The sequence below is a fragment of the Sturnira hondurensis genome, unplaced genomic scaffold, assembly GCF_014824575.4.
Source record: "Sturnira hondurensis isolate 20B ecotype Veracruz unplaced genomic scaffold, ASM1482457v3 Scaffold0013537, whole genome shotgun sequence".
Taxonomy (NCBI): domain Eukaryota; kingdom Metazoa; phylum Chordata; class Mammalia; order Chiroptera; family Phyllostomidae; genus Sturnira; species Sturnira hondurensis.
In genome coordinates, this window is record NW_028086168.1 from 2,817,857 (window position 1) to 2,830,280 (window position 12,424).

Below are 12,424 nucleotides of genomic sequence, written 5' to 3' on the forward strand. Positions count from 1 at the left end.
TGTCGGCATATAATTGTTCATAATATTTTATTGCAATTCTTTGAATTGCTTTGGTGTCAGTTGTTATTTCTCCTTTTTCATTTCTGATTTTATTTGAGTCTTTTCTCTTTTTTTCTTGGTAAGTCTGGTTAAATGTTTGTCAACCTTGTTTACTGTTTCAACGAACCAACTCTTAGATTCATTGACCTTTTGTATATTTTTTAGACTCATTTATTTCTACTCTGATCTTAATTATTTCCTTCCTTCTATTCACTTTGGGCTTTGTTTGTTGTTCCTTTTCAAGTTCCTTTAAGTATAAAGTTAGATTTTTTTATTTGAGCTTTTTTTTGTTTTTTAAGGTAGGCCTGAAATGCTATGAATTTCTCTCTTAGGATTGCTTTCCCAGTGTCCCACAGATTTTGGATTGTTGTGTCCTCGTTTTCATTTGTTTCAAGATATCTTTTGATTTCTTGTTTGATCTCATTGTTGTACCATTCATTGTTTAGTAACATGTTATTTAGCTTCCATGTCTTTGCATGTTTTTCAGTGTTCTTCCTGTGATTGATTTCCAGTTTCATAGCATTGTGGTCAGAAAAGATGATTGATGTGATTTCAATCTTCTTAAATTTATTGAGACTTGTTTTGTGTCTAACATGTTGTCTCTTCCATAAAACATGCCATGTGCACATGAAACGTGTGTATATTCTGCTGCTTTGAGGTGAAATACTCTGAATATGTCAATTAAATACATCTGATCTAGTGTTTTGTTTAAGGCTGCTGTCTCCTTGTTGATTTTCTGCCTGGAAGATCTATCCATTGAAGTCAAAGGGGTGTTAAAATCCCCAACCGTGACTGTATATCTGTCATTCTCTCCTTTTAGGTCCATTGGGATTTGCTTTACTTATTTAGGTGCTCCTATGTTGGGTGTGTAAATGTTTACTAGGGTAACATCTTCTTGTTGGATTGCTTCCTTTATCATTATGTAGTGTCCTTCTTTGTTTCTAACTATAGGCTTGGTTTTAAAGTCTATTTGTTATATAAGTACTGTTATCCCACCTTTTTTTTCTTTCCCATTTGCATGAAATATCTTTTTCCAACCCTTCACTTTTAGTCTGTGTGTATCTTTCTACTTGAGACGGGTCTCTTGGAGGCAGTATATATATGGGTTTTGTTTTCTCATCCAGTGAGCTACCCTCTGTTTTTTGGTCAGAGCATTTAAGCCATTTATCTTTGATGTGATTATTGATAGATATGTATGTAGCAGCATTTTATTGTTAAACTGTTTTCCTATTTTTTTTTCCCTGTCTCTTTTTCTTCTGCTGCTTAAACCAAGCACTTTAACATTTGTTGCAGTACTGGTGCTAGGCTGGGAGTTTTTCTTTTTCAGGCAATGACAAGCTACAAATCTAATCTGGCTGCTCCTAGTGACTGTCCTGGAGCTCACTGTTGCTTGTTTGATAGGATTTAGGAAGCTGTGAAGCATGGGCCAAGATCAGCCATTTATGTGGAAAAGCATCTTGGGTAGGCCTGTAAGTTGGGTGGAGTGGAGTCTCTGGGAATCCCCAAGGTGGGTCAAACAGTGTTAGCCAGATTGATGGGATCTCAAATATGGCACCAGCCCACTGGTTCCTTGGCTCTGGAGGGGGATGGCTCAGAAAAGGGACAATGGCCTCTGCTTGCCCCAGTGCCAGAGACTTCAGCCTCTCCCACTATGCCACTGGTGCCTTTCAAGCTGCCACCCTGGTGCTGGAGCTCAGATGAAGTCTAAGTAGGTGGGATCATCTGTGCTTTCTTTAAGAGGAACTGCGTGGGGCTCCAGAAGTTTCTTCCACTGACCCAATCCCCACTGGTTTTTGCATCCAGAGTTGTGGGGACTTATCTTCCTGGCTTTGGAGTCCTGGGCTGGGGAGTCTGGTGTTAGGCTGGGGCTCCTCACTGTCAAGATATTCCTCCCAAATTTTTATGCACCAAATTTTTGTGTAAGTGAGAGAGCAGCCTGTTCTGTGTCCGACCCCTCCTACCAGTCTTGATGAATGTAGTTTCTTTAATTCTGTCATTGTCAGACTTCCATTCAACTTGATTTTTGACAGTTTTGAGTGATGATTGTTGTATATTTTAGTTGTAATTTTTATGTGGTTGTGCAAAGAGGCACACCAGGTCTGCCTATGTTGCCATCTTGACTGGAAGCCCACCGGATCTTGATTCAAACGTACAAACTGTACAAAAACAGCAAAACAACTTTTATAACACTTATAAGACAACTGGAAATTTGAACATTAAAAGCATACTTGATGTTATTAAGGCATTATTGCTGCTGATTGATAACACTTTACAAAATTCCATGGTAAAACACCATTCCCTTACAGATACATACTGAAAAATTACAGATAAAGTATTATAATGTCTGAAATATGCTTCCAATAATATAGATGAGAGGGAGTAGCTGAGGTGTTGATGTAGCAGATTGGTGGTAGATCACTGTTGGAGCAGGTGAGAGGACATGGGGAGGCTAATATTATATTATTCTGTCTAATTTTGTGCATGTTTAAACATTTAAAGTAAACAAAATCATTCTTTTTTCTGAATGAGGACAACATGGCATGAAGAGGGGCTGAGAAACATTTAATTTTTCTTAGGTTTTATTGCCGCATCAATTTTTTAAATCAGAATTTTGAAATTTATATTTTTTATGGACCAGAAATGTTGTGTTCCATAAGAAGGAGCAGCTATGGAACCAGGGCATCTAGTGTTTTAGGAGACAGGCTGATGGTTTTAGAGAAGGTGCTGAAGACCAGCTTACCTGGGAAAGAGACAAGGTGGAGGTTAGCTTGCAGGGAGTTTCATAGAGAGTGCTCTTAGGATAGCACCTTTAAGGTAAGGGGAGTGAGAAGCAGTAATGGGCAACAAGAGAAGTTGAACTATGATGCAGTTATAGCAGAGACCTCTGCTGATCCCATGAGGAGCTCTGGAGCTAGGGTAGCCCTACCCAGTTGTCCCAGTTGAAGGAAGGAAACTAAGCCTATTTCTTCTCATCAGTCATTAGAAGAGGTTGCCCTCAGCAAGGGTCATATCTTGTATGAAGCAGCTTCTTCCATGGCTGAGAAACATTCCCAGAGCCAGCCTTCACTGTGGACGCCTTACTCTCCCAGCACACTCTCAGGGATTGGGGAATGAGGGCCTCAGGCCTGAAGGGTGTCTGGGCAGTGCCTCACAGATTCCACTGCATGTCATTACGCCAACTTTACTGCACACAGTCCAGGGGGGTTTGCTCCTAGGTGAATAGCAGTTAAGAATCAATACCAAAAGGACACATCTTTACCTTAAATTCCTGACGACATTCCAAACCCACATAAAGTGGTAAAAGGTTTTATAAACTTCATACTCTATATACCTGTACCTACTTTGAGTATCTTACATAACAGTGGTCCCCAAGTCCCTTGGGGTTCCCAGACTGGCAGTAGTGCTCTCTGAACTATTTCCAGTATAATTTTAAGATAAAATACAACGTTGAAATTTTTATTCTTTTCACTTGAAATAATTTCAAATTTACTAAAAAGTTGCAAGAATAGTGCCAAATGCTTCCATATATCTTTTAGCTTGACTCATCCATTGTTCACATTTTGCCATATTCATTTATCATTTCCTTATATAACTATCATACAATGATTAAAATCAAGAAATGAAATAATTATACAATGCTATTATCTAATCTAACAATTTTCAACCAGTGTGCCATGGCAGGCACACTGGTGTGCCACAGGAATTTTAAGAACATGCAGTATCTGACTATTTAGTCAGGGACTCTGTCCTCTTTTTCCTTAGATTTTCAAATTAAGAAAATCACAACAGCCAACACAACAATAGCTGTCTGGTGTGAATGAATCAAAATCATACCTATCTTTTGGTCAGATCAGCAAAAAATATATATTTTTGGTGGGCCACAGAATTTTAGTAATTAGTTTATGTGTGCCATGAGATGACAAAGGTTGAAAATTGGTGATCTAAGCCATGGCCCATATTAAAATTTCACCAATCATTCCAATAATGTCCTTAACAGGGATGTTTTTCCCTAAAGTCCAGGATCCAGTCCAAGATCGTATTTTGTATATAGTTGAGATGTGTCCTTAGACTCTTTCAGTCAAGCCTATTTTCTCAGACTCTTACTTTCATCACCTTGACACATTTGAAGATTGCTGGTATCTTTGGCAAGAATACTATAGAAGAGACTATATTTGTGTTCTATAATATGCAATAAATTACCAAAAATGTAGCAGCTTAAAACAACACATATTTATTATCTCACAGTTTCTGGGGGTCAGGATTTTGGGAACAGTGTAACTGAGCGCTCCCTGGGGCTGTAATCAGTGTGTAACTGAGAGCTGGGTTCTCATCTCGGGACTCTACTGGAGAAGAAACTGCTTCCACATTCACTCAGTTGTTGTCAGAATTTACCTCCTTGTGCTTGTAGAACTTGTGCTTCTTCAAAGTCAGCAAGGAGAGCAAGACTCTGGAGTGAGTCTGCTAGCAAGACAGAGACTTATAGAAGGAAAGATAATCACAGAATGACATCCATCGCCTTTGCCTTATCCTATTGCTTGGAAAGAAGTTGCAGGTCCTGCTCATACTCATGATGAGGAGGTTATCAAAGGACATGAATACCAGGAGGTGGGATTATGGGGAGCCATGTTAAAGTCCTCCTCTTTGCATCCTCTCAGGTAGTTCGTAATATTCATTAGTCTCACTACTTGTGATGTTAACTTGGATCACTTGATTAAAGTTGGTGTCCACCAGTCTCCTCCAGTTATTCTTTTCTTCTTTATACATAGTAAGTATTTGTAGGGAGATATGTACCATGAGACAAGATCAATATTGCATCTTCATCAAATTTTTAATTAATAGCTCTGTGAATTTGTGAATTCCTAATTATTCAGCAAGTTATAATCCATTGTTGATGCTCAGATTATTCCAGATATGGCCTGTTAAAGACCTTTAAAGCTAGCCCCTGTGTCCTTTTCACAAGGCACTACTCTTGCAACTTTTCAGTAAATTTGAAGTTATCCAATCACAGAGGTTTCCCCTCTTCATTTTCTCCTACCTCTCTAATCTATCACCAAATGAGTTTCATGTAACCCTCTGATATCTTCCCCTTTGATTTTGAAATGCAAAATCAATCTGTTGAGATTTTGCTTCCCAGCAATTGTCATCAGTTTGGTTTAAATAAACTCACAAAAATGTTTACAGGTTTGGACATTTCTTAATGTTGACAGAGGTAATGTGCTGTAGTTGTTAAGAAGGTGGGCTCTGGATCCCAACTGCCTGAATTCTCATCCTGGCCACCAGGGACAAACTGTGAAGCGACTGTTGGGAGAGTCACTTATAATTTAATCACCTGCGTGATAGTATTACCATAGTGCCAATCTCAAAAGGTGGTTGAGAAAATTTAGAGAGATTTACATGTAAACTTCTTAGACTCGTGCCTGCCACACAATAATTGCTCAGTAAATATTTTCAGAATGAATGAACCTCATGGTGATTAGAAATGCTGATAGAAGAATGAAAATCAGGGCACAACTCTGATCTATGTTCTTTTCAGAAAACAAATAAACATGAATTTTTCAGAGATTTTTATCCTCTTGCAGAAATATTTTTAAAAATTTCTTTCAATAATTTTAAGTTGTCTTTAATATATTGTTATATACTGTAAGCTAATGACATCCCTGTGAAATGTCACATATGTGATTCAAGAAAAAAAATTTTCCACTTGTTTATGTTCATGTTCTTTGTTCTTCATTAAAAAAAAAGAAGGAAAATAAATCAGAAGAAAACCCACACAAGCCGGGTGTCAAATCTAAATGTGACTCTGTATCTGGGACTCTGATTCCTAAAAACATCAAGTCATCACAGAAGACACCAAGACCATTGAGAAAAGAGGAAATCGGAGGAGGAAGTGGAGAAGAATAAGGCTCCCCAAATATTCTCCCTGATGCTCCCTTGAGGGGCATGAGAGCTACCAGGATCTGCATCTACAATGGAAATGCAAGGCAGAGCAGGGAGACCAATCCCAAGCTTGTTTCTAGTAATATCTTTTCAACAACTGACATCTCTACGCTGCATTCCTGATTTCATTACTTGCAGGTACAGCTACTCTACAGGGTCTCACCAAAAAGCTTATTTGTCTCCTGTTGGACAAGGAATGAATGCATTAGAAATATTCTAGATAATTTTTATATTTCAAATGGGTATTTTAGTCCCTTTGCAATTCTTGGTCAAGTCATCCCCATCTTCTAAATCTGAAGTAATTTCTGAATCACTGTGAAGGCATTATTGAACATCATGATTCTGTAGAATCTTTCAGTCAGTTGAAACAGGGCGGGCTCACAGTTTAACGGTTTAAAAATGGAATGGATTTCCCATCAGCATTCCCATAGTACGTGACTGTGTTTTTGTAACCTAACACAATGAGGTGGTTGTCACTAGATGATTCAGCAAGTTAAAATCTCAATTCCCTTTCTGGGGAGGAAATCGGAAGCATGTGTTTGTTAGATGCTAGGGATAACGCTTACTTGGACTACAATCTCTCCCTTCAATGTCAGGCAGAGATTATGATCAGGAAAGTAAAAAGTAAGGTCAATTGTCCACCTTGGTCAGAACCAAGCTTTGCAGCCAAACCCATATTTGTCATGTTTCCTTGGTATCTCTGTCTATCTGTGCCCCTCCCTCTCTCTCTCACATACACACACCAAATCTCAACGATTCCACTGCTATAATGGACCTTGGTAAAACTTCCTAGGGCAAAATCAACAGTGACCGGAGTTTTCAGCTCACAGAGTATCAATGGGAAATTTGCCATGTTGGAGTTTGACTGACAGCCACAAAAACCAGTTTGACTGAGAGTGGTGAGACCATGAGGTCTAGGTGGAGTATTAACTCACCAGCTTGGAATGATAACTTGGAGAATGCTCACACAGCCTTTTAGTTATGCTTCAATCTAAGTCTCCCAGAGTGCTGAAGTCATAGAAATGACTAAATGAATGTACAGCAGGAAGATTTTTTATGCAGAACTTAACCACCAAAGAAAAGCTCCTTTCATCAGGGGTCCCTGGAAAGTAGTGTTTAAAAATCAGCTCTGAGCCAACTGCATTCACTTCTCATGCTTGTGTGATCTTCGGCTCCTCTAGAAGCCCCACTGTGCTGAATTTTAAATGGCATGAATGCAGGATGGGGAGAGGTCTACCCCAACCTTTCTGGGGAAAAAAGGCAAATTTTTTTATGTAAGAACAAAGACCAGGTGGAGAAATCCTTTTACACATTTGACCAGGTTAAAGAAAATGAAAACAGGCTTTATTATTTCTCTCTTATGCTGAATTTAGAAAAAAATAATTGCTATTTTCAACGTTTAATTGTGCATATATCTTGATCATTGACAGTTCCATTTTTCTACAATAAAACCAAGTTTATTGAATTTGGCCATAGCCTTGGTACTGTGCTTCCACCAGAGTTCTGACCATTGAGCCCATATTGGTAACAAATGTTCTCATTTGAAAACACCAGGTTAACTTTAAACTAATTTATCTAACCCCAATGATTAATGTCTTAAAATTATATTATTCATAAATGCCAAATTAAAAGTGCTTAAGTCTGGTCAATGTTTTTCATTGGTGGAGGTGTTGTGAAGTATTATAAACAAGCCAGCATGTGAAGAGCATGAGTTTCTGAGTCAGTGAGACCTGAGGAGGAGGGATACAGAGTGTATGACTCACTAGTCTTGTGGCTTTATCCTATGTACCTAACCTGTAATTATCTGTTTTCTTACCTGGAAACAGCTCTCCACACAGGAGAGCTATAAAATTCAAATGCAACAGGGGAAGAGCTGGCACGTGTCTGTTCAGCACACTGTTTAATTGTCCCTCCCTCTTTCCCCTAAATGTACAGAAATGAGATGACAGTTTTTGTCGTCTTTCCCAAAGGCAACTAGAATCTGGAAAAGTAAAAGAGAACCACAAAGGGAATCACCTGATTGATGAAGTTCAAAATATACAACAGATGAATTCATCATTTTTAATTTTTCAAGGTTCCCTTTTAAAAATTATTTTGTTGTTCAATTACAGTTATCTGAGTTTCCCCCCACCACTCCTCCCCACCCCAGCCAAACCCACCTCCCTCCCTTGCTTCCACCCTCCCCCTTGGTTTTGTCCACGTGTCCTTTATAGTAGTTCCTGAAAACGCTTCCCCCCACTGTCCCCTCCCCTCTCCCTTCTGGTTATTGTTAGATTGTTTTTCATTTCAATGTCCCTAATTATATTTTGTTTGTTCTTTCTTTTGTTGATTATAGTTTCTTTTTATTTTAAATTAATTGGTGGCTTTTCTTCCAAACTGAAATTAACCACTTTGGATCTCAATGGCCTCATTTATGTAACTAGAAAGTTGGACCATCTACACCAGTGGATTTCAATTCTGGTTGTTCATAAAATCACTTAGGGAGCTTTCCTAAAGTACAGATTCCTGGCCCCACACTGAGAGAGGCCCTGTTTCACTTGGGCTGTGTCAGTGTGCACGGTTTTAGAAACCCACAGGCCATTTCTCGTTTGAGGCTCAGATAGGCATCGGAGCCCCTTACCATCTCACATGCCAGGCTCTGGCACAAAACCCAAGGAAATGGTACTCTTATTGGAAAACAAGAGTCATTTTCCCTTAAAGTATTTATGGGCTGCTTGTCAGCTTACCCATCCCTTAAAAAGCTAGCCAGCCCTTCTGAATAGCCCATGGAGCAGGTATCCTGGGGGCTGCCTTGTCTGACAGTGGCAATGAGGCCTGGGAAGTTCCCTGTCTTGATGAGGGAAATTTTGAACTAAAACTACCAAGTGGGATGAGGGTAAAGAGAGTTATGGTTTAATCTCGGCCAAGGTGCTTACTTTTAACCCAAGAACAAGTTGAGCTGTGATCTAAAAGGGAGAAGAAAGCCAGGAGGCTGTAAGTACGATGGCTTGCCACTGCTGCTGCCTTTGCCGCCCTCCTCCTGTGGCTGAGGGCCACAGTTTGGTTCCCAATACAGGACAGCTCCTGGCTTCTCCACCTGTTCCTGCATTCACCTTTACCTGAGAATGACTGCTCCTCCATCTTCTTAGGTGCAGAGATGGCCCTGGCAGTCGTGTTTATCTCGCCTGCCCCCGCCTCCCGACAGGAGTGGGCACATGTCCCAGTCTTGCCCAGTGCAACTCCCTTCCCTCAGCATCTGGGGTTGGGATGGCCCTCTCCTGAACAGAGGAAATGGTAGACTCGGAACTTATCGATAGCCATATTCTTTTGCGCAGACTGTGAAAGAGAGAAAACAAGTCTGCATTAAGAAGAATGAAGTTAGGGCTAGAAGTCAAAGGTGCAAGAGGGAGAGTGAGGAGGACATAATGGCTCCTCTCGGCCATGAGTCCCGCCCGAATCCTTACCTACGGTGTTCGAAATTAATACCCCTTGGACTAAGGCGCTGAAACTGGCTCCTGTTGCTTTTAATCAAAAAAGTTCTAATGAGTACAGCTAATACGTGTGAATCACTCTATTGTTCTTGTTCAAATAAGTGAGAAACTAATGTTTTCCCAAGGAGGACGACAAAATGCTTTCGAAAGAAAGCAATCAGGAAGTTGATCTGAGCTGAGATCCTCCTTTCAGAATCCCACAACCGTATAGAACCCCAGACACTTGTTCTTAAAGGTAACTCACTTCCACTGCTCACTGGCTGCACGATACAGGGGTGCTCTTTTAACCCTGTGTGCTTAACTGCAAAACAGCCATAAAGATTCCGTGAAGGAGTAGGAATTGAACCATTCACTCTATCGAGGCTTCTTCCAACTTTAAAACCTATGTTTATACAGCACTTGATAATAATAAAGTGAATCTCCCCTGGAATTATTCTTGAAACCACATTCTGCACATCACATGACAGAAAAGCTTACCATAAGAAGCTCAGACCAGCTGCTCACGTGAGTGATAGGTAAAACTGAAATTTTTCAAATTGAAATGTCAATTTTGCCTAACTTTTCATAAGACATTTTGGTTTTGCTTAAAAGCAAATAACCTAAGAAATGAACATACTCAACCCCCCTATTTATTTGAACAAGATTTAGCAAATATTTATTCAGAGCCAACTAAATACCTGACACTCTGCTAACTATTGTGCCTTCAAAGATAACCTGATCTCCGGGAACTTAGCACAGTTGGTGGCTGATGAGGGTACACATCAGGGCACCATGGTCTGGTTGGTGCTGGATGGGGGTGTGTTCCAAGACAAGGCGGGAGTTATAGGCAGGTTCGGATGCAGGCAGGGGCGCACTGGTGGGTGTCATGGAAAAACAGATGAGTTCAGTGGAGGGAGCATAGCTGAGGCGGGGGCGGTCTGGGGCAGGAAGGAAAGGTCTGGGGCCCCTCTGGCAGTGAGACAGCATATCTAACACGTGGGGCTGAAAACCAGGGCCCAGTTCTGTAATGAAATAAAAGCCACTCTTTCCAAAGGTATTCATGGATTGAGGCTGATTCAGAGGGAATGAGAAAGATAAAAGTGAGCTTTTAGTACAACTGTGGAGAAACACCAGTCCTTAAAAATTAGTCACAAAAGATAACAAAAGGATCCAATGCACATTGGAGCAGTGGAATCCCAGAGAAGTAGATGTAATGAGTTATAAATGGAGTAGAGACATCTTACCTGGGACACTGGGTTGATGGAAATAGTAAGTGCTAATGAGTAACATTACTGAATGATTGCTAAATGCCAGGTGCTTCATGCTTTGCACATCTTGACTCACTTCACACATCACAACCCTGTGAGGTAGGTTTCCAGTCATGAGGCTCTCTCCCTTTCTTGCTTACTCCCCTTTCTTGCACCTCTCACCACCTAATACACAATGGACTTTTATTTATTTATTACTACTTCTTATTTGTCACTCTTTTCCTGCTAGAAAAGAGCTCTCCTTAAAGTCAGGGATATGTGTTTGTTTTGCCTGTTTCCCTAACACTTAGAAAATATAGTAGGAACTCACTAAGTATTGGTGAATAAACGAGTGATAGGAACTGAGGTACAGAATGGTTTATAACTTGCCCCAAACCAAACAGCCAGGGAGTGGCAGGACCTGGGAGCAATCGTGTGAACAGCTAAGAGGGCCTTTACTGAAATGGTGATCTCAGAGAGAAGAATAAAAGAACTGAGGGTGGAGAGACTGAAACATCAGCCTAGTAAGCATAGGCTTAAAAAATCACTGACTCATTTATTCATTCAGCTATTCAGCAAATATTTACTGAGCACCTACTATGTGTTAGGCACTGTTTCAGGTGCCAGGAAAATAATGGTGGACAGAGCAGAAAGCATCCTGTGCTCAGATGGAAGTGGATGGGCGGCAGACACTAGGAAATAAATGAAGACACAGAATAGTTTCAAGGACGGTAAGTTCTAGAGTGATATTAGAACAGGGTGACATGATAAAGAGTAACCAGATGGGGTGCATAGCATCATCAGGTGGGGACCTTGGAGAGGACCTCTCTGGGCTGGTGCTTAAGGATCTTCCTGCAGTGTGAAGCTTCAGGAAAAACTAAGGCTCGGAACAAAGATAGGGAGGCAGCAGTAGGGGATGGATCTGTATTCAAACTTGGCTGTGGGAGAAGGCACAGTGTTTCCACCTATGCCTCCATCTTGGCGGAAGTCCTCAGTAGGGGATGGATCTGAAGTGGGGGTTGGTGAATGGACAGAAAGTGTCAGTGGAAATGGTGGCTCTACGTGGGACGCTGAGAGTTCACAGACAGGAGAAAGTCCACGGTGATCTGTTGGGCAAAGCCTAGCTAGGACCAGAGCCAAGTAGTTAAAGAAATTTTCCAGAAAACTATATCTGGTTTTAAACCTGAAGCCCAAACCAGAAAGATCCTGTTTTAGTTGACCAGCTGAGGGGTAGAAGCAGAAAGGGCCACATGGAACAACAGAATGGTGGGCAAAGGGCAGGGATCTTTCTATTGCAAGAGAATTCAGATCAAGCTTGAAGTGCCTTGCACTGAACTGCAGTGTATCCCCCGTGATCCATGCATGGGTTGCATGTCTGGCTGGAGCAGAGGAGCCGTAAGTGATGAGTGGCTTCAGAGAACATCGAATACAAATGATACCTCCCTGTGCTGTGGACCAGGTCAGTGATCCCCAAATCTAGCAAACATACAAGATCCTCACTCATTTGTGTCGAGGATGAGACCAGGAACCTGCATCTGTGATGCAAGTGCTCTCCTGTCAGACCACACTTTGAGAAAAGTGCAAAAGAAGCCAATATTAGGCTTCAGGAAGCCCGTGAACCCCTAGGGATGGAATGAAAAGTGTGTGTGTTTGCATATATGTACATTTCTTTTCCTGGGGAGAAGGTCCATATCATTACAAGATTCTTGACAACTTAAGAACCACTGATCTAGTCCTGCCCCTTCTCTTACA